The sequence below is a fragment of the Ptychodera flava genome (genome assembly GCF_041260155.1).
Source record: "Ptychodera flava strain L36383 chromosome 23 unlocalized genomic scaffold, AS_Pfla_20210202 Scaffold_23__1_contigs__length_28996876_pilon, whole genome shotgun sequence".
In the NCBI taxonomy this organism is placed as follows: Eukaryota; Metazoa; Hemichordata; class Enteropneusta; family Ptychoderidae; genus Ptychodera; species Ptychodera flava.
The window spans coordinates 893,406-921,107 of record NW_027248277.1 but is presented as its reverse complement, the minus strand read 5'-3'; the positions used below and the strand labels follow the sequence as shown (position 1 = coordinate 921,107).

Here is a 27,702-nt window from a genome sequence, read left to right as displayed (position 1 = left end):
GAAGGTTAACTAAAAGTCTATGATTTTACTTTTTTGAGTTTCTCTTTTTTTTTGAGATGACGAGTTAACGATCATTTGGCTGTTGACTGTGTTTTCACCTATTTTTGCACATGACTATTATCGCTTGGGTATTTTTGGAATTCCTCCTTCAATTCTTGCCAAAATACTATAATGCTTATCCTGAAACGCCATATTGAATACGGTATCGTCATTTTGCTGTCCTGCTTTGTAAGTCTTTCTGGTGTGAATTTGATGTACTTTTGGTATTCTTGAAGGTCAAATCCCTTCATGAACATTATCTGGTCGGCTGACTTGTCTTTTCTGAGCGCTTTGTGGACTGTTCGCTAGAAAAACCAGTTGTATAAAATTCACCAGATCTTCAGTTGATGTACCGGTACAGCTGTTACGTAATACATCGTTGGTGAGGCCACTGTCAAAATGCAGTGTGCGGACTGTGGAAGTTTGGAAAATGTATCCTTATGCCAGGGTGACTTGGACTTGTGCCCAGTCTGTGAAGAAAGGCGTTTCCCCGATATTGCTACAGCAAGGAGAGAAAATCCGACAAAGTTGGGAGCCTCGCTAAAGAAAAGTAAGAAACTCGAAGTTTCTCGCAGTGTAACTGAAAGAAGCGTCATTGTAAATGAGCTGTTATGCTTTCTGTGGAACAAAATTGACATTCTACCAACAGACATGATTGTAAAACTCTGTACTGATACGTATGATGACAAAGAGGTCGAATATGCGAAAAGGCTTCTCTTTGATTCATGCAATATTGATAAAATTCGCTTTATACGACGCCAGGGCCAACACAAACGTAATAATAACCTACACGATATGGTGAATTTATTGCATGAACTTGATCAGAGTAATGTGCCATGTTTTGTCGCACAAGATCTGACACGATTGCCACCTGTTGATGTTTCTCACATTGATGTGTCCATCCTGATAAAAGAAATCAGAGGACTGCAACGGGAGGTTTCTCAGTTGAAGGGCAATGGTACCTTCGATGAACGTGAAAGTTTAAGAGAAGAATTTGCATCCCTGAGACGGGAGCTTGAATGTCATGAAGAAATCGTTCACGCAACAAGTGTTGAACAATAAATTGCATACCAAAGCAGACGTGTCCACAGATGGTCAACGGATGAATGAGCAACCTGATATACAGTGTGACCAATCACACTTGAGAAATACTAATGATTCGACCTTTGCTGGCGATGCTGATAATGATGAAATTACAGCTGTCAAAGAAATAGTTTCGCGTTCGTATAGCGAAGTAGCAACTTCTGGCATCCCAGCAGTCGATCGTTCTGTACCAGATCGAGTAGTCAGCATTTGCCAAGGAGTAACGTATGATGCGCCCACCCGCCTGCCTTCATCCTCCAGCAACCATGGCTTCGTCACTGTTAATCGTCGGCATCGACCTTCGAAACGATCTGCCCCCAAACCTAAATCGGTCATCACTGGGAACAATGCAGAATTGACGTCACTTAGAGCTGTGAATACTACCCAGCCCAGTGCATTGTTTATTAGCCGTCTTTCTCCAGGTACTAAAGCAGATGACATATCAGCACATTTAGAAAACCTTGGCCTTTGTGAAGTAAAAATAATGACATTGCAGACCAAATATGATTCGTATTCATCTTTCAAGCTTATTTCGACTTCGGAAATCTGTAAACGCATCCTCAATGCTAGTGTGTGGCCAACTGGCACTTTGGTGAGGAAGTTCTATCCTGCAAGAAACTAGCAGTAATCTTTATGAATCTTACTATAACATCATACAACTGTCGTGGAATTAAATCGTCGATTGAAACCATAAAGGACATATGTGGTTCTTGTGACATATGTTTTCTTCAGGAACACTGGCTGTCAAAGCCTGAGCTCAGTTTACTGTCCCGTATCAATGAAGATTTCTACGCCGTTGGTGAATCAGCTATGGACGATGAGGTCGGTATTCGCCTTGGTCGCCCGTTTGGTGGTGTTGCAGTAATGTGGAGGAAATCTCTTGGTACTGTAAATGTAAAACGTTACAATGACAGTCGTTTAATTGGTATTGAGATCAGACACAGTGGAGGTATTTTACTTATTCTAAATGTTTATATGCCAACACAAAACAGAGACAATTATCATGAATTTCTAGAATATTTACAGAAAATCCGTTATTGCATCGAGGAAGCACCGACTAATAGTGTTATGGTTATTGGTGACTGGAATGCCGATATCACTAGCAATTCTGACTTTGGTAACGAACTGTCTAGATTTTGTGAAGATAATAATTACATTTCTTCTGATGTCAATCTACTTGGTACTCACAATCAACGTATTTTTACATATTATAGTGAAGCACACTATTCAACTTCGTGGCTTGATCACTGTATTTCAACATCTCCTGCACATAACTGTATTACAGATATTAGTATTTTACACGAGTATATTGGATCTGATCACTTCCCGCTACGTGTCATTTGTAACCTTGATGATCTTCAAAAGTATGACTCAACTCCCGTCGTTAACTCTAGTTGTTCTCACATTAACTGGTCCAAGGTGAATCATATATCATTGCATAGTTATCTCAACAGTTCATGTAATAACCTTGGAGTAATTAACATTGGTAAAGATGCCTTCTTTTGTAGAAATTCAAACTGTAATAACTCTTCTCATTTGCAATCAATTTCAAAACTGTATGATGATATTGTTGAAGCTTTAAAGGATGCTGGTTTGCAAAGCATTCCTTCTAATATCCAGTGTAATAATGGGGCTAAATCAATTCCAGGTTGGAATCAACATGTTAAAGAATATCATGCCATTGCTCGTGATGCTTTCCTGTTGTGGCGGGACTCTGGCAGTCCCAGACAAGGTCCGATTTTTGATCTCATGAGGACATCACGTGCTAAGTTTAAGTTTGTTTTTAAGATATGTAAAACGAGTGAGTCTCAAATGAGAGCTAACGCCTTGGCGGACAACCTCTGTAACAATAATAACAAGGAGTTTTGGAAGCGTGTTAATAGTTAAAAAGAAGTCACCTCTTTCATCAACCATTGATGGCTGTAATGGGCAACATGACATTGCTAATTTATGGCGTGACCATTTTGCAAGTCTGCTTTCCTCTGTCACCAACAACAGTAATGAGTGTTTTGTGAAAGATTCTATTTCGAGTGTTTCATTCGATGAGAATATGATTGTCACTCCAACTGCTATTAGAAATTCCATTGCAAAATTGGCCAGTGGTAAATCTGCTGGTCCAGATGGCATTACAGCTGAGCATTTAAAGTTTGCTCATGCACGCCTGCACGTTCTTCTCTCAGTGATGCTTACTGCAGCGCATATTCATGGTTACTTGCCATCTCGCATGATGGACACCACTTTGGTTCCACTTGTAAAGAATAAAAATGGTGACGTTACTAATTCTGGGAATTATCGCCCTATTGCTATTGCCACTGCCATTTCTAAGATGTATGAATTATTCATTCTTGATAAGTGTGATAGTCTACTGTACACAAGTGATCATCAATTTGGTTTTAAAGAAAGTCACTCAACTGATAACTGATATTTTTATAAGCGTCATAATACCCCTGTTTTCCTTTGTTTTCTTGATGCGACAAAAGCCTTCGATAAAGTGAACCATTGGACATTATTTCGTAAATTGATTGATAGAGGTATTCCGAATTTTATAGTTCGTATGTTGGTTTATTGGTATAGGCATCAAGAATTTGCTGTAAGATGGGGTTCTGTGTTATCTAAACATTTTAAAACATGTAATGGTGTGAGACAAGGAGGCATACTTTCTCCACGTCTTTTTTCAGTTTATGTTGATAAACTTAGTCATTTACTTGTTAAGAAAAATATCGGCTGCTTCCTCGGTGGAAAGTGCATGAATCACCTGTTATACGCTGATGATATAGTACTGATTTGTCCTAGTGTAAAGGGTATCAACAACCTCTTGAATATTTGTACTCAATATGCTCATGACCATGATATCGTCTTTAATACTTTGAAATCTAAGTGTCTTGCCATTTTGCCTAATATGCTTAATATTTGTAAGATTCCGCATGTGTACTTGTATGACAAAGAGCTTTCTTTTGTAGATAAGCATTCTTATCTTGGTGTCATTTTCAACAGCAATGGCGATGATAATGATGATATTAAGCGTCAAATGAGGTTGTTTTATGCCAGAGCTAACATGTTAATCCGTGAGTTTTGGAACTGTTCGTACTCTGTCAAAACGAGACTTTTTATAACATATTGTACTTCTATGTACTGCTCACATCTTTGGAGTAAGTTCACAAATCAGTGTATCAATAATGTTCGCGTTGCTTATAACAACGGTTTTAGAATCTTGATTGGTATTGACAGAAGATTAAGTATCTCGAACACTTTTGTTCAGAGCAACATTTTGACTTTCGAAAGTAAACAGCGCACTTTACGCTCGAAATTTTATATGAGGCGATGAATAGTGAAAATTCTCTTATTAGTGCTGCTATCAATACATATATTATGTGTGGTAGCCTGTTCTGGAAAAGACTGTTTTCCGACTGCTTTTAAAGTTTTCTCTGTCTGTCAGTTTTTAATTTCCTTCATGTTTTAGTGTTTTTATAGTATTTTTATAGTTTATCAGTCCCTCTTTTTTTCTGTATGTTTTTTGGTGTATGAGGGTTCTCGAATAAATAAATAAATAAAAATAAAATAAATGGAAAGGGCAACATGTAAGGGAAATGGAATCTGCAATTCTTTCATAAATATTTACCTTTGCAGTGACGAAATTCGGCGAAGTTTTTAGCATGATGTGGAAGGCGGATTCGACCCTCTGTACGCGTACTTCGCGTATGTGTGGCGAAAAGTTGGGGACGCTTTAATTGGACAAAAAGAGGGGCTTTTGGGCTGCAGTATTTGCGTGTGACGGACATACATCCGCACATACCGCACATACCCACATATATACATACAGACGCCATAGACTTACCAGGCTCTTTTTGGTATTTATATAAATACGAGCTAAAATTGCCTTACAGTCGTCCTATTTAACAGACATTTGCACGGATGTGGCTGAGAAGTTTGTGTACTGGCATCTCTGCTACAAGTATAAAGTGCGCCGCGTACTGGAGTTCAAATACAAATCGTGCGGGTAAATTTGACATATGGGTTTCGGTTATTTTTCAGCAGGGGGTTTCAATTTTTTTTATCCGTTAAGGGAGGGGGGGGAAGCATCTTTTTTTTCACTAAAAATGCAGGGGGGTCAATACTTTGTTAAACACCGGTGACAAGATTTTGCCGCCCACCCCCAGGTCATAAAACTGAACAGTCCCTTACATAACACTAGATCAGAGTGGTGCTTTTGCAAGTGGTGCTTTTGCAAACTGTTCTAAACTGACATTATTTCTAAATCTAGCTTTGTGGACATCCTGACATACGTGGTCATACACTTTAGACCTTGCTCTAATTGCCTTCTTAATATTTTTCTCCTTATCCATATGTTAAACTCTTCTCTTCTTCATCTGTAGCTGAAAGCAGGAGCTTTTTCACACTCATCTTGCTCAGCATGTTAATATCTTTGATTCTTAACATTTCCAACTCTAATATCAGCAGCTTCCTCTACTCATTTCTCCAGAGAAAAAAGGGACGAATGCTATAAGCATGATAGCTCTGTACAATGAGGGACCTTTAGAAATCGTGTAGCAGCATGGTATGAACTTCCGAATTCCTTTTCTTGCTATTCTGATAACTTTGAGAAGTTGGTTTGTAAGAGCAGTGCAAGTGTCTGTCTGTCGCAGCGTTTCTTGTTCTTGGACACAAACGTCACACAAGCTTTGTTTGTTTTAATTACTTTATTTTTTTTCCTGTTTAGTGATGTGGCAAGGCTAAAAATGATGTCTGGAGTACAATGGCCCTTACGATTACACAAACAGACTTGGAAGCTTATTTCCTTGCATTTCAATTTTGAGTTCAAACCTTTGTCTTGGTCGATTCCCTTTCTTCGTCCTCTTTGATTCCTTGAACTCTTCCATCTTTGGTGTGGGGTTACTAACTCTTTAGCATCTATGATGTTTTAAGCTACTTCTATCGACTGAGTTACTGATCTCTGTGATTTCATCTTGTATCTCCTGTTGACTGACTTCTGCTTCCAATCTGTCCTGGAGCTTGTTTCAAATTTTCTTTAAGTTTAGAAATCCTTGGATCTGTCTCAAGGATTGTTTTGAGGTAACATCATTGTTTGTTTTACTTAGTTCGCTTGTGTGGTTGACTTGTAATTTTACCTTGCTATGTACCTCACCTAAGGTAACTTAGGTTAGTACTCCTATGTTTTTGCACAACAAATTAGAGGGCCGAGATCATACTGTAGCAGCATCAACTCTTTCAACACATAGGCATGTATTTTTACTCTTTACGTTTATATTTACCTACACTGTAAGATGTAGTAAAGAGAAACACAAACTTGGAAACTTCTAGTCTTCACACAGTTTAGTCAACACACAGTAAATAACTGTTCAAAATCTCTCAACTTTAGTGATATCGTTTCCGCAAATGAGCACAATCTCTGTCCAAACTATATTCGTAGGACCCAGTGGACATCACCATAATCTGAATACAGTTATTGTGAAATTGTCCACATATACTGGAAAGCGAATCTGTATCACATCAATAAATGCACAACTTACTTCATAGGCTTATCCAATATAGTCATGCAATATAAACTATGTGAACATATTTCCTTATTAGCATATCTGTTTGCTATTGTAGATGAATTTTTGGGCAACTTGTCTTACTGCTTTAGTTCAATGAAAAGCATAAAAAGTGGCTGCCGCTACATTATTGAAACGACATGTTGGCGGAAAAAATCCTGTTTAACTGACTGATCTGAAACAATTATATAATTATTGATATGCAATTTTTCATGTTGCACTAATGAAGGAAATATCATGCATCTGATAAAAATTATTTGATCCTTAGTATGACGCACAATAACTCGAAGGGGCGCTGTTAATCAAATACGGCTAGTTTTCAATCGGGTTCGAACCCACAACATACGGCATCAGTCGCCTAGCGGAGAGGCCACAGAGAGACCGCTCGGCTAAATTTCCACTCCGTTACAGTGTTCTGTAATGTATGCTAATTACACACTTTTGGCTGAAGCACTAAACGGGCCACATCTTTCCTACCTATGGGTGTGATAGTTTCAAGACTTCTCTATGCATGGGAAAAAATATGATGAAATTTCTCTTTACAAAATTATCAATTTCTTTTAATTTAATGCATATTTGTCAATGCAAAGTTTAACATAATTGTTTGCAGTTCTCTTTTAAAGTTACAGTGTTGGTTTTATTCATCGTCTTATACAGCATGTGTTCTGAATATTACAAATTTGAGCAGCACAACAAGATGTATTCGTTTTTGATATTGTAGACTTGTTTTTCATAATACCTCTATGGTATTATTTGGTGCTCAAATTTACAAGGAATAAAGAATGCAACTTGCATTTTTTGTAAAACAGTTCATGAGAAGCACCTACGGTATATCGGTGTATTCACCTGATGAGTAAACACAGTACTCAATAACAAATATGGGGGTTTCAACAGGGTTCGAACTCACAACGTACGGTACCATGTCAAAACTTGTCCTAAAGAGGTAATGAAACTGTTAGCATTTAATTTACATCGGAAATGACATTGGGGATGCAAATTAAAATTTTCAAAGTTATCAAACACCCTGTATACATAACTCACTATGGTGTCTTGCTATACAGCATCCATTCTAGAATATCAATTAACTGATGAAAACAAAGCAAAGGAAGGCTACTTTGGAGGCGAAATGTAAAGAAGGCTACGCTCCCTGTCAACATTTCTAATATAATTTACCTGGCAATATTATTCCGTTCACACTAAATTCATTGGATCGGCTTTAAAACGGCTCAGTCCTAATACTGGCATAAAATGTTATGTGTGGACGCTTCTTAGTGGTTCTTGCATGTTTCTAACTTGAGACGGTTGAGCTAGCTAGACCTATAGGCTGGTGAAGGGTTAATTCATTCCGCAACTCTGCGCCTGTGTGAACAGATTGAGCTCAACCATAACAAGGGAATTAACCTACTCTTTGGGAACAAAAACACACACTATAAAGCATTTGCAAGTAAATGCGAAGTTCCAGAGACAAGAGCAGCGGAAGAAACAAGAGAATGTGTGACGAAGATAGGTGCAGAATGAAAGAGTGCTTGGGATTTTAATATGCAAGCACGTACCTATAGTTAGGGCTGATAGCAGTAACAACAGAATACAACTAAAAGCAAGGCAGTCCGGGGAATTACAGTACACAGATTACAAATGCCTACATGTACGGTAAAAACGCAACAGATACATACGGGGGCGACAACGCACGGAAATGTATATCAGACGAGAGGAGACATCGGACCTAGGCCGTTGAACTTGAAAACTGAGGCCACATGCATTTTCATTTGATTAAAAGCACTGACTAAAACAATTTTCATTGCTATGTCGTCGTTTTCACAAGATACTGACCGTTTGATCTTGGAAAGTTGAGTTGCTTTTACGTGCAGCCAACGCATGCCGGTGTGGTGACAGACAGTTCACTATGCTATGCCTAGCTCTGCATGGCAGGGCTGTGTGTTACTGGCGTTAAATGGCCTCCCACCACAGCCCTGCAGACTGATATAGAACAAGTCATTGTTAATGACATAGTCCCCGCTCGCATTCAATGTTGTATTCAATGGGAGAGTTTATGATGGATTGGTGGCATGGTGGTGGGGTTGTTGGATGTGGGTTATATGATTTTTTGGGGAGCTTGTTTGAGCTTGGACATTTGTTTCACATTTGTTTGTAATGAATTGAAAATCAGATTCTCTATTTATGTCAGCATGTATAAATGATGTGGAAGTTTTGAATTGTCTATGCAAATTATGATAGTCAGCCTATGAAGAGAAACAGATGTAATTTCGAAAGGTGCGGTTTCAAGTGGTTCGTCTGTTATTGTGCAAACCAAATGTTGTAAATGATTACCAAGCCCAGTCAAAGAGTCAACAATAAATAGCATCGCATGTCCATTGTAGTGTAGATAGCCTTCATCATTTCTGCTATGAGAATCAAATACATAGAAAAAACCATTCTGCTGAGATAATGACATGCCATATTCGTTGATGATAAGGATTGCCTGTGTGGTTGTCTGAAAAGCAGTGTGGAGGGCAGAGTATATGTATAAATGATATTATCGATTGTACAGAAGTTATCCCCAAAATAACCCAACATGGATGAGGTTGGATCACAGGCAAAATACCACTGTCCAAATGATAAGCTTGTTTTCAAATCTGTTGCCTGTAAATATGCACATGAATCTCTACAATGCCTGTGTGGATACAATTTGTCATACAATGACTTTCCTACAAAAGAATTGAATCAATACCAGTTCTGTTCCAAAAAAACACATGTCAAAATTTTTAAATATGCTAAGGCTATTGGGCTATTTGACATGCATGTGCTGGTATCAGCAGTACAGAGTGGACATGTTGGTGACCCTGATGCAAGTTGCCTTAAGTTTAATAACCTTTATCATCACTGCCTTAGTACATACTGATGCTGTGTCAGGGCTTGGATTTGTTTTAATATCACCTTCCAAAACAAGTTGTGCTTTCATATATTGATTACACAAAAAAATTGGATGATCTATGTTATAGAAAAAATACTGTTGTTGTGCCATTTTTCAGATAACTTTACAGTGAACACAATGAAAACAACCAATTGATATTCTGTACTGCAAGGAGAGACTTACAATTGTGATATGTTTAATGTTGTATTAAAGATATTTGTGAAGGAAAATATCAGATTATTTCTTTTCATAGCTCACAGTTCTATATTTTACTTTCGAAGAGTTTTTACACAGGAATTATTATACTGGCATGTCTTTGTTTTTTTGACTTTGTTGGTGTTATCAGTCAGTAATTTGTGTTTGGCAAAAGGGACAAGCTGTATCAGTGATATGTGTTTCGCAACTCCTTGTTTCAACTCCCTATATTCATAGCTATTGACTCCACCTCATATGCCTTAGTTTTTATCTCCTGTTCTGTCTGCCTTGTTTTTGACTTCTTGTTTTTGGCCTTATATGGCAAAACTCAGCAACGATTTCCAAGCTTAATTGACACAGTATTTTATATTGCTGTTTCAAATCAAACTTATGATAACAATTCCCTTCATACAGAAGTGACATTTGGTACTTGACGAAAAATTATTCTAAAGTATGCAAAAATTGACGTCTTTGTAATTTAATACTTGCGACAATGACTACTCAGCTTACACTGCACTGCATGGTGGCTGGCCTGAACATGGAAATAGAACATGTGCATGTGCTTGCAAGTGAAAAGGTTCATTCACGGTATCTCCACAAAACAAAAGTGACTTTGATTCATCACTGAGCCTCTCCATAACTTTCCAAGCAACATTGTATCTACACATCACAAAGCGTTGTGCCAATTCTTAATTGCAAATTCTGCAAGGACAAGTCCGGTTCTAGACAGGCAGGACATCCTCATGTAAACACAATACAGTTACGTGTATATGTTATGGTTGATGTCACTGGTGTATACTATTTACGGCCCGAGTGACCATCTAGTCTGCCGAGTGGCATTCCTGAGGTCCCATCGGATTTTGACCGCAGTCTGCTTATTTGTCTAGCTTAGAATACACAGTCTGTAGTAAAAGAGTTTTTTTTTTTTTTCTGTGAACATGAAGTCTTTATACTGCTAAGGAACGTACATCACGGCATGGAACCTGCACATGGCTGCTACACTGTACACTACGGCAGATCAACGTCTGAGAAACGCTAATGCTGAAGACCCCAGCTTATTGTTTTTAGGTGACAGAGCATGCGCAGCTAAGGGAAATTTAACCCCAACTTCTATGGAAAAAAAACAATCAGCAAGTTCGACTCACTTCATTCGTACGGACTCCGCGGTAACTTTATGCAAACGTACGCATTTTTGACACATTTTACTCAAATAAAAACCCACTTGAGTACAAAGTTTATGGCAAAAGACTCCCAAAGAAGTTAAAAATTTACCGCAATGCAACAGAACATCAGAGGACCATGGTCATAAAACATAGAAGCGAGACTGTCTATGGTAGAACATAGTGAACCAACGTTACAAATTTCGAGTCGCCAGTCTGGCGAATGCTTTGACAGTCTGAGTCGCCAATGAGTCATTTGCCGTCTGGAAAGCGGTAGCGCGAACACTGCAAGGGTAATTTTAGATTCTGATTCAGGGGTTGTAGCTCGTAATAGCCCAAAAATGTGAATCTTTGGTAGCCAAATTGGGGACTGGTCAGTTTCTTCTGCCTGGGGGGGGGGGGTCGCCCTGTTTTTGACTTTGGTATTGAGGGGGGTCACCATGTTTTTTGAAATGCCCAATAGGGGGGTCAGTGTGCTTTTGAATTTCGACACAGGCTCATCATTGCCTAAAATGCATCGTGTCAGCCTCAAATTTCATCATTTAGTTGCATTTTTCGTCGCGCCCTTCGGGCGCGTAACTTTAATTATCAGAGATATTTTACAGCACCCCAAACTTTAACATATCAGGCATACATATATCAGAGATATCTGTATGTTCAATATTTTTCAGCATGCTCTTCGAGCGCATTACTTTAATATATCACACATTTTTCAGCATACCCTTCCTATACAAGACATATATATCAGAGATATCAGGATGTTTCATATTTTCCTTCGCGCCCTTCAGGCGCCATACTTTAATAAATCAGAGATATATGCCAGAGATATCTTGATGTTTGCTAAGTGAAAGTGTACCGATATGAAATCTGCATTTCATATGATAAGCAAGACAAATTCCTGATACTTTTCTGTTCTCTCTATCAGAATTCAGTATGAGAAAGCAACAGTATAAATGCTTCACAATAAATATTTGATACAGTGAATTATTTTAGAGATAAAAAATGACAAGATATCTTTTGTTCTCATTGATGCAACTGTTTTCCTTTGTGTCTCAGGTTTTCTGTAGAATGATGCTTTTTTATGACCAAAATAACAGTTAAAAAGGCAGTTTTTATCATTATTAGCTGTGCTTTTATGGTTTCAATGTTACAAGAAAAGGTCATCTCAGACACTGCACACATCAGATTTGGCTAAAATGCCTCTCTATGGCTCCTCAGGAGATTTAATTGGATGGCTGGCAAATCTTAACACCCATTAAATTTTTGATTTACTGCTTTTTTTCTCTTTGATATTAATGATTGACATCCATTTCTGTGCAACAGTTCAGGACATCTGGTTAAGCATAGAAAGTGTGAAATACATTCACAGCTCATTTAAGATTGACACTTTGAAATTCCTATCTTACAACTGACATGTTAACAATTTCTTTAAAAGACAGAATGACTGTTAAAATATGAATGTATTTAAAATATATATATATATATATATATATATATATATATATATATATATATATATATATATAAATTTGTGTCCACCTTTTGTTTTACAGTTGTCGTGTGTGTGTGTGGGGGGGGGGTTCACCCTGTTTTCGAAATTTGGAATAGGGGGGTCACCCGTTTTCAAAATTTGGAAGGGGGGGTCAGCTACTTTTTGACATCGGCAAGAAATATCAACCGCCCCCCCCTCCCCCCGTAGGCCGAAGAAACTGACCAGTCCCTTGGGTATTTTGTAAAGACAACAGGCGTGTATAAATTGCTTTAGAAATGACTGACAAATGGCTGGTTACAGATGACGGATGGACATGACTTCGGATTCGGATTCAGAAAGTACGAGCCTGAATACCAGATGTCAAGGGTATTTTGGATTCAGATTCAAAGGATGCAGCTGTGAACAGCAAAAAAAGTGAATATTTGATGGTCAAATTTGATTTTTTTTGTGGAAAAAAGTGGCGTGCATTGAGTGGTCATAGGGTACTATACAACGGCCAAGCTGTTCTAAAATCGCTTTAAAATGACAAAGATATCATTGGAGACGGATGCACAGATGGACGGACGGGACCTAATCTACTAGTCTCCAGTGCGCTGCGCGCACGGGACAAAAAAAACCGCTGGTGGCTCCTTAGAAATACGGCGGGCAGTTTCTCCGCCGAAAACAGCCGATTTTGATTCAAAACTTGCATTGATCTTCGTTTTCGAGCACATCCACCTCGACTAGGTACAGGATGTGCCCAGCCGCGCTTGTAAACTTACACGAAGCCTACTTTTCTCTCTCTATGCGAGGGAAACGTTTGTATCCGCCGCCATTGTTAATCTCAAACCCATGAGCACTCGGGCGAAAACCAGCGGTCTAATCCATACGAAATAAGGCTAGTTTTCAATCGGGTTCGAACCCACAGCATACGGAATCAGTCGCCTAGCAAGAGGCCACAGAGAGAACCACTCCCAAAAAAGAGTGGTCCAATAGCCGGCTAAGTTGTTACATTTTCTGACTGAGACCGCTCCACACGTTGTAGAGTTCGTGAAGCACTCACGTACGCATGCTCATTATCACACATCGCACATACAAACTTTATCGAAGCGAAGAAACAAATTCATCGCTTTAACTGGGCGAACAATATACTCGGGGACAATTCTGTTCACAACAGAGTTACAAACCCAGGGTAGAAAATACAGCTAGTTTTCAGTTGGGTTCGAACCCATAACATACAGCATCAGCGCCTAGCGGAGAGGCCACAGAGAGAACCACTCGGCTAAATCTCCACTCCCAAAAAAGAGTGGTTCAATAGCCGGCTAAGTTGTTACATTTTTCTGACTGAGACCGCTCCACACGTTTGTAGAGTTCGTGAAGCACTCACGCACGCATGCTCACTATCACAAATCGCACATACAAACTTATCGAAGCGAAGAAAACAAGGCGTATGACATAACAGTATAGCGCCACGTACGCCAAGTATTAGAGAAAAATAAAAAGCAAAAGGCAACAAAAAACAAAGCGAATTATTAATAGCTGAACGCAATATGATAGTTGTGCTATGCAAAATAAAAATAAATAAATAAACAAACAAGAAATGCCAATAAACCAGTCCGAGCTGAGCGATGACGTGATAAGAGTGTCGCAATGCATTCTGGGTAATAAATGTAAAATTTTGAATAGCATATTCTATGCTAGTAATACCGGAAATAGAGAAAGAAAGACAGAAAGAAAGAAAGAAAGACAGAAAGAAAGAAAGAAAGAAGAAAGGAAAGTGAGCAAAAACTAACAGTTCCAGAGCTGGTCTCTGGAACTAATTAGGTATTAAAATTCTTTTTTTTTTCAAATACACAATTTGAATTAAAATGTAATAATTGGATCTTCATATTTTATCAAATTTCTCAAAAGTATTTGGTTCCATATAGCTGAATGTTGAGAATGTACAAATCAATGTACAAATTACTCATAAAACAAGTGTGTAACTTAAAGAGAAAAGTAGATGAGCTTACTTTGCAGGTGAAAAAAAACCTTACTTCGCTATTCAATTATCTCAAATTAGTTCCAATCGTGTTAAATCTAAAATAGTCTCAGAGCCTTTTCCAATTTTTCAATTTTTGAACGCAGTATGTGTGAGTCAATCTTGTTATGTTGTAAACCAGTTTTAGTGTCAAGTGTCGGGAAAGGCTTAGTAGGCAATACTTTCCATTGTTATTATCATGAGAGTTGTCTTTTAATCATATTTTAAAACATAGTATTCAAGATTACCAAATGTGACCAATGCTTGTTGTTTTTTTTAAAAACATCTGTACTTAAGCATTGCAAATATGTATCGTACAACCACATATTATTCTGTCATCAATATTTCTGGCGTGATTTTGCAATGTGCAGCAGATGCCAGTGAAATACTACCCTTAAATTTCTAAGTTTATGAACAGCATCTTAATTATCCGGAAGTTCTACTTTTGGAATGGCCCTAAATAAAAAAGTCTGCAAAAGACATTGACCAATTAGATGCGCTCAAAAGTTTGATAAGATTACTTGAATATTAAGAGAATATAGGAGATAACCATTTAGATGTCTTATAATTTGTTAATAGTGTTTAACTGACCAAAACCATAAAATAAATGATTGCTCATCATCTCTCCAATAGAATCCTTAATAGAATCTCAACTGAATGAGGCAAAGGAAGAGAAGGCTACTTTGGAAGAGAGATGTAAGGAAGTGACACAGAAGTTAGAGAGTACTGAGCAGTCATTGGCCAGTCAACGTATTGGGAACACTAAGGAGCTTGAAGAAAAAGCGAAGCTGATTGAGGATCTCCAGAATATTCTTCGACAATCAAAAGGAAAAGGTACAGTATCTTTGATCAATTGCAAAGGTTCAATCGGGTTTACTTTTGTGAAATTTATTATCTAAAGGCTACGCTCTGTGTAATCATTTCTAATATAATTTACTTGCCAATATGATTCCGTTCACATTAAATCCATTGGAACAGCTTTGAAACGGCTCAGGCCTAATACTGGTATAAAATGTTATGTGTGGACGCTTCTAAGTATTCTTGCACGTTTCTAACTTGAGACGGTTGAGCTAGTCTCGAAGAGCCTTTTCCAATTTTTTTAATTTTTGAATGCAGTATGTGTGAGTCAATCTTGTTATGTTGTAAACCAGTTTTAGTGTCAAGTGTTGGGAGAAGTTTAGTAGGTAATACTTTCCATTGTAATTATCACAAGAGTTGTCTTTTAATCATATTTTAAAACATAGTATTGAAGATTTATCAAATGTGACCAATGCTTGTTGTATATTAAAACATCTGTACTTAATCATTGCAAATATGTATCGTACAACCACATATTATTCTGTCATCAATATGTCTGGCGTGATTTTGCAATGTGCAGCAGATGCCAGTGGAATACTACCCTTAAATTACTAAGACTATAAACAGCATCTTAATTATCCGGAAGTTCTACTTTTGGAATGGCCCTAAATAAAAAAGTCTGCAAAGAATCGACCAATTAGATACGCTCAAAAGTTTGATAAGAGTACTTGAATATTTAGAGAATATAGGAGATAACCATTTAGATGTCTTATAATTTTTTAATAGTGTTTAACTGACCAAAACCATAAAATAAATGATTGCTCATCATCTCTCCAATAGAATCCATAATAGAATCTCAACTGAGGAGGCAGAGGAAGAGAAGGCTACTTTGGAAGAGATATGTAAGGAAGTGACACAGAAGTTAAAGAGTACTGAGCAGTCATTGGCCAGTGAACTTATTAGGAACACTGAGAAGAGAGAGAAATTACAGTCGGAACTTAGAGAAAAAGCGAAACTGATTGAGCATATTCAGAATATTCTTGGACAATCAAAAGAGAAAGGTACAGTATCGTTGATCAATTGCAAAGATTCAATCGGGTTTACTTTTGTGAAATTTATTATCTAAAGGCTACGCTCTGTTTAAACATTTCTAATATAAATTACTTGGCAATATTATTCTGTTAACACTAAATTTATTGGATTGGCTTTGAAACGGCTCAGGTCTAATACTGGTATAAAATGTTATGTATGGACACATCTAAGTGGTTCTTGCACGTTTCTAACTTGAGACGGTTGAGCTAGCTAGACCTAGGTTGGTGAAGGCTAACTCATTCCGCAACTCTCTGTGTGAACAGATTGAGCCCAACCATAAACAGGGAATTAACCTACTCTTTGTGAACACAAGCACACATTATTAATAGTCTGTTTTCGCAAATAACACAATTTGAACTAATTTGTAATAATTGGATCTTTATATTTTTCAAATTTCTCAAAAGTATTTGTGCCACATAGCTGAATATTGAGAATGTACAAATCAATGTACAAATTACTCATAAAAACAAGTGTGTAACTTAAAAAGAAAAGTAGATGAGCTTACATTTGCAGGGGAAAACAACCTTACTTTCATATCCAATTATCTCAAATTAGTTCCTATCGTGTTAAATCTAAAATAGTCTCGAAGAGCCTTTTCCAATTTTTCAATTTTTGAATGCAGTATGTGTGAGTCAATCTTGTTATGTTGTAAACAGTTTTAGTGTCAAGTGTCGGGAAAAGTTTAGTAAGCAATACTTTCCATTGTGTAATTATCACGAGAGTTGTCTTTAATCATATTTTAAAACATAGTATTGAAGATTTACCAAATGTGACCAATGCTTGTTGTTTTTTAAAAAACATCTATAGTTAATCATTGCAAATATTTTTCGTACAACCACATATTATTCTGTCATCAATATTTCTGGCCTGATTTTGCAATGTGCAGCAGATGCCAGTGGAATACTACCCTTTTATTACTAAGACTATGAACAGCATCTTAATCATCCGGAAGTTCTACTTTTGGAATGGCCCTAAATAAAAAAAGTCTGCAAAAGACATTGACCAATTAGAGTTCTGGCTATTACACTGCAGTAACCTACAATGCACGTTAATTAGTTCCAGAGACCAGCTCTGGAACTGTTAGTTTTTGCTCACTTTCCTTCTTTCTTTCTTTCTGTCTTCTTCTTTCTTTCTTTCTTTCTCTATCTTTCTCTATTTCGTATTACTACCACAGACTATGCTATATACAAATTTTACCTTCATTACCCAGAATGCATTGCGACACGCTTATGACGTCATCGCTCAGCTCGGACGGGTTTCACGGGCATTTCTTGTTTGTTTATTTATTTTTTTTATTTTGCATTGCACAAATATCAAATTGCGTTCAGCTATTAATAATTCTAGCTTTCTTTCGCTTTGTTTTTTGTTGCTTTTTGATTTTTATTTTTCTCTAAATACCCGCCGTACGTGGCGCTATACTGTTACGTCATACGCTTTCCATACTAGTTTAGACTGATTAGCGGACATGTTGAATTTTTGCATTGCGATGATTCAAGCAAGATTGGGTGCTTATAACTTTATTATAAGTTTTGCCGAAGATATTTGTATACATATACAAGGCTTTCTTTGTTGATTGTCCGTAGCTGAGTGGGTAGCCATGTGTCCTCGGTATTCAAGTTCAACGGCCTAGGTCCGATGTCTCCCCTCGTCTGATATACATTTCCGTGCATTGTCGTCCCTGTATGTATCTGTTTGCGTTTTTTACCGTACATGTAGGCATTTGTAATCTGTCTACTGTAATTCCCTGGACTGTTAGTTGTATTCTGTTCAGTTGTTACCGCTATGTATCGTCACTTATTTAACTGCAATGATTGTAGCGAGATGTCGCTTGCTGAATTTTACGTTGAACGCGAACCCTACCCAAAGTAGGTGATCGCACTGTTGAGCCCTGGTTTGTGGCGAAGCCGTAAATTCCGTAAAATTGATGACCAATCCCCCATGGCATAGGGCTTGTAGCAGCGTAGTGTTTGCGTTCAACGTAAAGTTCAGCTAGCGACCTCTCGCTACACAATCATTGCAGCTACGTTGTACTGTAATTGAAAATCTCCTTGTACAAGTACACCCCATCAAAGAGGATAATGTAAAAGTTCAACTTTGTTCAAGTTATCACCAAACCAACTACACTCAAAGACAACCTCCTAGACCATATCTAATGTCAAGACTACCAACTCTGCCATCTACAATGCCCATATCATACAGATATACAGTTACCATGATGCAATGCTCTACGAACTTCAGCCCTCACTATTGGTACGTGTATGCATATTAATATCCCAAGCACTCTTTCATTCTGCACCAATCTTCATCACACGTTCTCTTTTCTTCCGTTGCTCTGGTCTCTGGAACTTCGCTTTTGCCTGCAAATGCTTTCTAGTTCAGTTGTTGTTTTGGTTTTAAGTCGTTGGCAGAGACCCACACATAAATGAAACTCGGTTGCAGAATGCTAATAAACTTAAAATCCTACAACCATGATGGATGATGACCCAGGCCTATCTAGAATACGATTACAGGTACAGGCTATTTGTATTGATCATAGGCCTAGGTCGTCTTCCATAATGTATACATGCAGTATTCTAGATAGGCCTGAGTCATCATCCATACTGTGTGTATTTACGTGTATTGTGGATAGGCCCAGGGTTATCTCCATAGCATGTACACGTATTTGTTGATAGGCTGGAGTCATCTTCTGCCATGATGTGTACATGTACAGAGTAATTATATTGTGGATAGGCCTGGGTCATCTTATATGCATAGGTCATAGTATTTGCAGGAGGATAGGCCTGGGACGTCGTCCAGTTGAACGTTTATGGCGCTGTTACTAAGATACTGGCTGTTGCATGATGGGGGAAATCTACTTACTTTTAAAACAATAATCACCAAAGCTTTGACACAATGAGGTACTCAGGAAATCATCCGTTTAAGTCCTGGAAACTTTCACCGTTGTATCAGCCATGTGTCACAATCTACAAAACAACAGAAACATTATAAGTCTGGGTCATTTCCAAAATTGGTAATGCCATACCATATTTTTTTCCTATCATAAGCCAAAAATTTACACAAAAAGCTCTATGGATGTAATTTGTGAAATAAACGATTGATGGTGCTGTATTGTGTCATAATCTCGAACAGTGGCCACTCTGTCAACACACATTTTCAAATCACATATCATTTTTAGTCTGGCTCAGACAACCAATCCCATATATTTCTTTGATGCCTGGACTCTCGCCTGAAGTCCTGCAATATATCAATGATATACCTACACAGATTGTTCAGAAAACCCCACTTGCCTCCGGAGATGGCAGCTATCAAAAATTCTAAATGAGAGAGATGAAGGAAATAAGGAAAGGGGTAATCAAAATGAATTGTAAATATCTTGATTGCTGCTTTGCTTGATGGTCTTATTGTTTGACAAAGTGTCCTTCGGGAAAATAGGATCATGTTCATCACGAAACAATTTTTTTTTTTAAGTGCGAAGTTTTGGATTTTGCAGCCTACAAAAAAGAAAGCTTGATATAAGAAGGCATGGTATAGCGTCACCAATTTCGGAAATGATCCGGACTGATTATTAAACTGTAGTCAAACTCCTCGTACAATGTCTCATAAAAGTACTATGACTATTCATGACAGGAACAATACACTGTAATTTTGATGTACTCACCTCTGAACTTTTAACATCACAGACCAAGACGGGATATTGTCATTTGAAGGCATGCAGACTACGTTCACTGTGGCATTCTGTATCAACATTGTGTGAGAGGAAAAATGTAAAGAAATATTTTGTGTCATAGTACCAAGCACCTTGTTTTTTATCAGAATTGATGCACTTATGGATAGACCTGAGATCACAGTGCACATTGCAGCTTGCATTGAAAGTTTTGTCAAGGTGTAACAGACCTACAAGAAAGAAGTCACTTTGATACCTTTCACTACAGCTGTAATGAACACACTGACTGCAGGAAAGAAACATAATCATTACATGTATCAATTCTGATCACATGGAAACACAGTCTAATTGATATGGTAGAGCAGTGTGCCCTCTAAGCCTTGGCATGCCATGACTCATGAATATTCTCTGTGACGCAAGAAAATTTTCAGTTGAATAGGAAATTATACTTTGTGACTAAAGAAATTTCACAAATTTTTCAATTGACTCACAAGTTTCCTGAAATCTCTTTTGTTAGAGGGCACACTGACTACATGTGTTGAATTTCATAAATATTTGCCTTGTTGATCAAGTCATCCTGTCTCTGTTATGAACAGTAATCAGCTGTAGGAAGAATTTTGTACAAACCTATTTTATTAGAATTGATGCATTCTGGGATAGACCTGAGGTCAGAGTGCACATTTCATAAAATAAATGGACATTTCATGGTTTATCAAAATTTCATGACACATCACCTAATTTTTCAGCTAGAGCATGTGATTCAGTTTCCCTTTCACTACACGTTTGAAAATAAAACAGAGTAGCTTTCTTGAGAGAGGGAGACATTTTACTGTGAGGTGACTTCACAGCAATTTTAAAGTTAACGATAGGAACGCTGGAATTATGGAGCATTTACCACCATGATAATAAACAAAAATAAAAATTGATGATGAGGTCTCTGAATTTAACAGAGATAGGTTGAGAGTTGAATCTAAGGGAATTGTCATGTTTGCATCATATGTTCTCTTACACTTCAAAACACAAAGTGCAACAATTTACTCTGATAAAAACCCTGTGTTGAAACAGATACACAGTAAATGACTAGTACACTGTATAGTTTTTATGTACTCACCTCTGAACTTTTAACATTAGAGAATAACACGGGATATTGTCATTTGAAGGCATGCAGACTAAGTTCACTGTGGCATACTGGTATATTCTGTATCAACATTGTCTGAGAGGAAAAATGGAAAGAAACTCTGTAGTGTCATAGAACCTGGTACTCCATTTTATCAGAATTGATGCACTTATGGATAGATCTGTGGTCAGAGTGTACATGTCTTGCAGCTTTCATTGAAGGCGTTAAAGTGTCTGTTTTGTAGATTTTTTACACCATTCGGAGATCTGATTGTATACATCAGTTGTTTACATTTGTAAGAATACCATGGCTACCAGTAGACCACTGTCATTGACAAAGAAGATGTTTTAAACTGGACACTATCATTTTGTCAAGGTGTAACAGACCTACAAGAAAGAAGTCACTTTGAGTCCATCCAATACAGCTGTAATGAACACACTGACTGCAGGAAAGTAATCATTATTAAATGTATCAATTCTGGTCACGTTGTAAAACAGTCTAATTCATGTGTTGAATTTCATAAATATCTGCCTTGTTGATAAATTATCCTGTCTCTGTTATGAACAGTAATCAGCTGTAGGAAGAATTTTGTACGAACCGTTTTTTATCAGAATTGATGCATTCTGAGTCAGAGTGCACATTTCATAAAATAAATGGACTGTTTTATGGATTATCAAAATTTCATGACACAATCACATAATTTTTCAGCAATAGCATGTGATTCAATTTCTCTTTCACTACAGGTTTGAAAACAAAACAGAGTAGCTTTCTTGAGAGAGGGAGACATTTTACTGTGAGGTGACTTCACAGCAAGTTTTAAGTTAACGATAGGAATGCTGGAATTAGGGAGCATTTACCGCCAGGATTAAAAAAACCAAATTGATGATGAGGGTCTGTGAATTTAACAGAGACAGATGGAGATTTGATTCTGAGGGAATTGTCATGTTTGCATCATGTGTTCTGTTACACTTCAAAACACAAGCTGTTACAATCCATCACTCGAGGGCACTCTACGCTCTCCTCCTCTACAGAGGGGGAGTGTAGAGAGTGCCCTTGGGTGACGGATTGTACAATCTACAATTTATTCTGCTATAAACCATGTGTTGAAGCATGTGAACACTTTAATCACTGCCCAACGTGGTTCACATTGAACCACTACTACTGCAAGGACAAGTGACTGAACTAGGAAAATTTAGTGATCTAAACATTTAACTGATGATGACGATATCTGTGAATTTAACAGAGAAGTGTTCAGAGTTGAATCTGAGGGAATTGTCATGTTTGTATCATGTGTTGTGTTACACTTCAAAACACAAGATGCTACAATTTTCTCTGCTACAAACCCTGGTGTTGAAGCATACGAACCTTCAATGACTGTTCATCTTCCAACTTGAATCTGTGTTGAATATAAACACTATTACTAGGACAAGAGACCAAACTATGATTGTGTTTGTCAAACTCTCACCTCTGAACTTTGACCTCATTGCATGTACTGCAGTGATCACTCTTTGACATCTTGTAAACTTTCACCATTTCATTCAATTATTGCTGGTAGAATAGAAGAAAGCAACATGTTAAAATGTAGAAATCTATACTGCCAAAACTAGGAATAGTTTAACATTTCCATATGATGTGAATCTATATTAATCTGTAAAATACTTAAATTGAAAAAAAATCCATGGTTTCTAAAGTTTTTACTCAGTAGAGTAATACATATAGGCAGAGTGGCAGCCATTTCGTTTTGTTTTGAAAATACGGCTAGTTTTCAATCGGGTTCGAACCCACAATATACGGCATCAGTCGCCTAGCAGAGAGGCCACAGAGAGAACCGCTCGGCTAAATCTCCACTCCCAAAAAAGAGTGGTTCAATAGCCGGCTGTAGCTCAGCGACACTCCAAAACTGATGACATTATGCATATCACAATTTTTGTCGTAAAATATGGCTTATATTTTACAGTAAATTTTACCAGGATCGAGAGATATTGGCATGGGTATATGATAATAGTGTTGGAAACTGGTTCACATCTAATTCTAATATTGCAACTCACAAATAGACTTCCGGAAAAAACAGTTACTTACCAAGAGGCTGTCTTCACAAAATATCTAAATGATCTCTAAATCTGTGATGCCATGCCAGACAGATATCTGGTGAAATCTGTATGACTGAAATGGAGGAAAGTCACATTATGGAATAGACTCAATGCAATATTTGTGTGTGTTTTTACTAAGATTATGAAGATTATAGGAATATGTAAATGATTTAGGAACTTTCATAACATTACTACTGTCTAATAGTAAAACTGTATTCATGTACAGTTCTGGTGAATATGACCAGAAAATTCCAAGAAAATCGACTTCAAACTCACAAATGTCTTGTGGAACATCAAAAGTTATGAAAAGAAAATGATAATTTTTTGGTAACAATCATCAAACTGTTGCTATGGATACAATCAGACATTCAATGATTGTATTAATTCATTGAGTTATCATTTTGAATTTTACAAGAGTACAGGTTTTAACAATTTTTTTCATTTATTTTGAACTAGAGAAAGGTTACAAGGAAATGAGAAATTTTAAACAAATAGAATAAACCCTGTTGCTATGGTTACCAGTAGCACACAAGTGTCTTAATGTATTGGCATATGATTAAAAAGTTTACTTCAGTCTTTCAAGTTTTGTAAAAGAATTTTTATGATATTATGACCTCTGAAAAAGTAATGAAGAAAAGCAAATCTTGAATATTTACAGTATGTTGCCATGGTTACTTGTTGGCATCATTGTACTAATATTTCTATGTATAGAACAAAATCTTGGTCAAAATGACTAGGCAATTTTCACTAAACAAAGTCACTCAAATTTAGACACATCTATATTTATTCACACTTAGAAACCTCCAGTAAAACACTACAGAATGTCCACTGTATGTCTATAAATTCAAACATTGTCAACAAAATAAGAATTTTTAAACAATAGTAATAAAACATTGCCATGGATACCAGCCATACATTCTATGAGTCTTTCCATTTATTGAGAATCATTGAAAAGTGAACTACAGTGTGTGAATATTTCCTGGAGAATTTTTATTTAAATTGCACAACATACATGTATTACCAGGAAAAGATAATTTTGAGGAAATGGAATAAAATCTGTTGCCATGGTGATTAATAACGCTCAAATATAGTATTGCATTGATAGAAAAAAAGCAAGTGTGTATTAGCCTTTAAACTTTTGTGAAAAAATTTTCAGGGTATTTCAACACAAGTAATTATGAAGAAAAGCAAATTATTAACATTTGCGTTGCCATGGTTACTTGTTATGCATAACTGTACTAATGCATTATACATAATAAACAAGCTTATGTCAGTCTGTAAACTTTTGCGAAAGAATTTTCAATCTACTTCATGAAATACAAACGTTACAGAAAAATATATGTTTTAGCCATTGTCATAAAAAATGTTGCCATGGTTACAGTAATTAGTGAATGAATTCATTTTTTGGTTCCTGATAGCAACATCTTTGAAAATAATGAAATGTATTTAATGCAAAGAATTTTGAATTTAGCAAGATAAACTAAAATTTATGACAAAATACACTTGTACAAAACACACAATGTACTTATTTGCCTATTTCTGCTGAAAATGTTGCTGTGGTAAATTTGTAAAATGACCAATAATTCAGAGAATTTGCAAAAATAATATTGTACTGCACCTAAGGGAATTATGTGTGTTTTCAAAAAATTCTTGGGCAGTGAAAACTTTTTGTGAACTAAACTAGGTTTCATTTTACAGCAGAACAAAAAGTAAGCTGTGCAACAATGCACAGAACAATTTTCACTGATTTGACCTTTGACCTTTCAGGTGACCGGTCAGTGACATTGGTAAATGGTCAACATCAAGACCAAGGACAACATTTCAAGAGTCCAAGAGGTTTAGCCTTTCACCGTGATAAACTTGTGGTGTGTGACACTGGTAACAATATTGTACAAATATTGAACAAAGATTATACCTGTGACAAAGTCATAGGAAGCTTTGCTGGTCAGTTTGCAAAGCCATTCCGGCCACTTGGTGTAGCCATCTCACCTTTCAATCACTATTTCATACTTGATGATGAAATAAACAAATTGTTGTTTGTGATGAAAATGGTAAAATTATCAAAATAATTACTCTACCTGAAAACATCAAAGTAGTCTGGGACATAGCTCTGATGGATGACTTTGTTTTGGTCACTTTGAGTTTGACCTCTCTGGACACCAGTATGAGACCTGGGGACAGAGATGATAGACTGGTCAAGTACACCAAAGGTGGAGAATATCTTAAAGCAGTCCATGGTCAAATTAGAGGCCAAGGACAATTCAAGTGGCCGGTGTCTGTGGTTGTAAACAGTAACAATGTCATCATGGTTTATGACAGTGGCAATCGATGCATCAAGTGTTTTGACAGCGACCTGATTTGTTTATATCAATTCGGACAAAGTCAGCTACCAGAGTGGAGGATGGGATACACTGGATCCATTGCTGTGGATGAAGATGATAATGTTTATGTTTGTTTCTACTTTGATTGGATCCTAAAATATCGATGTGATGGAAAGTGGATCTGTGATCTGTTGAAAGATGATGTGAGTGTACCCAGGTACATTGCAGTCATGGGTGATAAAGTTGGTGTTGTAGAGTAGGCATTGACCAAATCAAAGTATTTTCCAAGTACATAAAATACACCAACATGAAGTGTATGTCTATACATGACATCAAAATGTCAGAATTTGGAGAAATTTTTTGAAAGGAATAATTTTGTGAGCGTTGAAGTTTGAACGCATTGCATTGAATTGACTGCATTGTTGACAAGGATGTCATGGCAACAAGTTGATTGCAAAGTTATTTTTACAAATTTAGAAATATGGTTGTTGACAAAAATTGTGATTTTTGTCAGTCGATCCATCTCAGGGATGTTAGAAATCCAAAACAGAGATGTTTTGTGGATTTATCATCAACAATTTTGCAACATTGGTCTAAAATGTTTGTTGATATTTAAATTTTGGCGTTATTTTTCATTTTGAAATTGAAATTTTAGATCGGACAATCTTAAAGATGTAGTCGCTCACTTCTTTTGTGTGCCGATGGAACAATCTTGCAAATTTTGTGAAATTTTCGTCGAAAATTTGGTGAAATTTTGACAAGGGTTGTCTACAGCCAATAGTACAGATACACCTTCCATCACATCGCCATAAATATCGGGCGGAATATCAATTGTGTGTGCAAAATAAGATGAGATAAAATACCTGCATATCTGATGATGTTAATTTTGTTGAAATCTGTCGATATTTCCATCCGATGGAGGAAGATTACTCCGATTTATGGTTTATAAACAACGACTTCAACCTTAGCAATCACCGCCATTCTAAGTTCAAGAATTACGTTGAGGGCGTTATATCCAGGTCGATCTCACTATGTCGAGAGAGGGGTCGACTCGGATTTCTTCGTTGTACAGACTTTTATAGGGTTGTTTTGAAAAACTGACATTGCTTTCTTCGTGTACCAGTGTCTTGTTTGAACTTGTATTTTAAATAGTTTCTAGACAGTTTAATCATGATATTTTGAGACAGAATAATCGGTATTTTCTTCCTGAGAAAAGTGGTCACTGCCGTAAAAATTACAATAGTATCGAGAAACATTGTATCAAAGTTAGAGCAGTAACTAAGGACGCTTACATCCCAGACGTGTGTAAGATGTAAACAAACATGAAATGTGACACCAGCGTAGATCACGATTTATAACGTTGTCGTTTATTTCTTGTGAAGTTCATGGTACCAAATCTTTATGTTTAGATTTCAACCCAACTTTTACCAACATGTACAGGAATAGGTGAGCGTCACCTCGTGATTTTGATATCTACAACAGCCATGTGATGATATTGTACTTTCATATATACTGACTGTAGCATCAAGTTTGATCCGAAAATCAAATACTTTGTTCTCTCCTACGCAAAGATATTGTTCGCAAAGATAGACATTTTGTTGGTAGTTAGAAAAACGTCGCAAGTTTATTTTCAATGCATTGTTGATGGAAATCAAGGTATAAACAATAACGACACAAGGTGTTTGAAAATTTTTGCATAGACTGACTGTTAAGTAGAATTATTTGTCAGTCAGTACAATTTGAAATGTATTTTGAACACTAGACATTGTAATGTATTATATAAATTTGGCAGTGTAATTTGAATACAATGGAACTAGTACCACAGTGTAGTAGTGGCAATATTTTTGTCTGATGGGAAGTCTTTCATAATCTTACAAAATAATGGATGTAAACAAACAGTGATTTATTTTGAGTATGTTCAGATTTTAATTTTTTACACATTATGTTCGTATGTCAATTTTAGATGTTAATCTGAAATAGAAATAAAATACTTTTATTTCGTCGTTAACTTTCGAGTATCGACATGTTTTATTGAGCTATTTTATTTTTTCTGAAAAAAAAAATCGCCCAATATTGTTACATTTGTCATTTATTCATTTTTTTATTTATTTATTAATGGCTGGGAACACGGGCTTTCGCCCAATTACAGTCCAGCAAAAGAAAAAGAAACTAACAAAGAGCACAACAAA

The 27,702-nt window shown here is 36.8% G+C and overlaps 1 long non-coding RNA gene across 1 annotated transcript; it reads right to left on the bottom strand.

The window, feature by feature from the left end:
- Positions 1-19,000: 19,000 nt before the first annotated feature.
- LOC139123438 (uncharacterized) lies at positions 19,001-26,500 on the bottom strand. The gene is made up of 5 exons (XR_011549665.1): positions 26,377-26,500; positions 25,271-25,363; positions 23,182-23,265; positions 22,568-22,650; positions 19,001-19,284 (listed from the first exon to the last, which is right to left on the bottom strand). It is a non-coding gene; the product is annotated as an uncharacterized lncRNA (long non-coding RNA).
- Between the last annotated feature and the right edge of the window lie 1,202 nt (positions 26,501-27,702).